At 27.1% G+C, this 2,214-nt stretch overlaps 1 protein-coding gene across 1 annotated transcript in view; it reads right to left on the bottom strand.

Moving 5' to 3' along the window:
* Nucleotides 1-334: 334 nt before the first annotated feature.
* The window catches only part of LOC147466432 (uncharacterized), a 24,567-nt gene continuing 22,687 nt past the window's right edge, over nucleotides 335-2,214 (bottom strand). The window contains exon 4 of the mRNA XM_086535488.1: nucleotides 335-541. The gene's annotated coding sequence lies outside the window, so the exon portion shown is untranslated. The remainder of the gene's footprint in view (nucleotides 542-2,214) is intronic.

Here is a 2,214-nt window from a genome sequence, read left to right as displayed (position 1 = left end):
AGGGGGAGGGTCAGAGAGGGTGGGGGGTGAGAGGAGGGGAGCAAAAGGGGAGGTAAGGAAGTAGGAGGGAAACCAGGAGAGGAGAGGGAGAGAGAGGAAGGGAGGGGAGGGGATGAGAAGGAGGAAGAGGAGGAGGAGGAGAGGGTGTGAGGAAGAGGGTGAGAAGAGGGCTGGCTACCACCTCCTCCACCTCCTCGTCCTCCTCCACCTCCTCGTCCTCCACCACCTCCTCGCCCCCCTCCTCCTCCTCCACCTCCTCCTCCACCTCGTCCTCCACCTCCTCGCCCCCCTCCTCCTCCACCTCCTGGCCCCCGTCTTCCTCCACCTCCTCCTCCACCTCCTCCTCCACCTCCTCCTCCTCCACCTCCTCCTCCAAAGCTCCTCTTGGACCAGAAATCAGCCGACCTTTCCCTCCGCTGGGGGGGGGTGCCATAGCTGGCCCCCCCTCCCAAGGACGTGTGAGAATTAGGTCCTCCTCCACCCCCCCCGAGGCTGATCCTTGCCCCTCCCAGGGTGTGTCCCAGGGGGTGTCCGTAATTATCTGCGGAGAAATTATTCAATTATTAATTAATTCTTTTGATTAATTTATTAATTATTAATTATTATTAATTATCATTATTAATTATTAATTATTATTATTATTATTTATTAATTATTATTACTAATTATTATTATTAATTATTAATTATTATTAGAATTAGATTATTATAACTCTCATAATTACATCACTCTATCATCATGATTATTATGATTATTATGATTATTATAATCATTATAATTATTATAATTATATTATCATATTTATTAGAATTATATTATTATAATTATTAGAATTATTAGAGTTACCATAATTACTAGAATTATTATCATTATCAAAATCACAATATTAAAGAAATGAGGAGAAAATGAAACTAAGAGAGAAATGATAATAACAGAGATGATAATAAAAATAACAGACATGACGATAAAAGGAATTAAATACGACAAAAAATATAAATTCTAGTAATTATTATCAAAATTACTAGATAATTATAATTATAATTATTAGAATCGCGATAATAAATGAGGAGAAAATGAAACTAAGAGAGAAATGATAATAACAAAGATGATAATAAAAATAACAGAAATGACGATAACAGGGATTAAATACGACAAAAAATATAACGAGAGCAACAATAAAGACGATAACGACAGCGATAACAATAACGAAGATATTGATAACAATAAAATAATCAAAATAAAATAAAATAAACAAAATAAAAGAAAATAAACAAAATAAAAGAAAATAAACAAAATAAAAGAAAATAAACAAATTAAAATAAAATAAACAAAATATAATAAAATGAACAAATTAAAATAAAATAAACAAAATAAAATAAAATGAACAAATTAAAATAAAACAAACAATAAAATAAAATAAGATAAAACAAACCATAATAATAACAACATAATCGTGATAAATGATGTTCAAAATAATAAATAAAACCCATGAAACGAAAAATAAAATAAAGATAATAAATGACGCAAGCGATAACAATAACAAAGATATTGATAACAATAAAATGAAATAAACAAAAACAAACGATAACAATAACAACATAATCGTGATAAATGATGTTCAAAATAATAAATAAAACCCATAAAACGATAAATAAAATAAAGATAATAAATGAAATAATAAAAAATGAACAAAATACAATAATAAAACTATATAGAGAAACCTATTATATATATCTATTATATATAATTATATATATATATATATATATGAATAAAATATATAAATATAAATAAAATAAAATAATGAAAATAAACTATAAATACATAAAACAAAATGAAATTAAATTAAAGAAAAGAAAAGATATTATAAATAAAAAGATAAACTAAGTAAATAAAAGTAAATGAAATGAAAAAGTAAGGAAAAACAAAATAAAAACATATCAATTCAATTGATTTAAAATATTAATATAATTTTATTTAAAATATTTTCTGAACACAAAAGAAAAATAAAGAGAGAAATATAATAAACAAAGATATATATACATACATATATATAAATGTATATATATATATATATATATCTATATAAATATTTATATATATTTTTATTTATAATTATAGATTGTGTTATATTTTATATATTTATATTATAGGTATATATAGATAAATTCTCTTCATCTCTATGGCTATATCTTATATATAGATATATTATAT

The sequence above is a fragment of the Penaeus japonicus genome, unplaced genomic scaffold, assembly GCF_977035675.1.
Source record: "Penaeus japonicus unplaced genomic scaffold, GWHDUDI00000001_assembly GWHDUDI00000976, whole genome shotgun sequence".
Classification (NCBI taxonomy): domain Eukaryota; kingdom Metazoa; phylum Arthropoda; class Malacostraca; order Decapoda; family Penaeidae; genus Penaeus; species Penaeus japonicus.
Note: the sequence above shows the minus strand (reverse complement) of the source record. Positions and strands in the feature narration are given on the sequence as shown.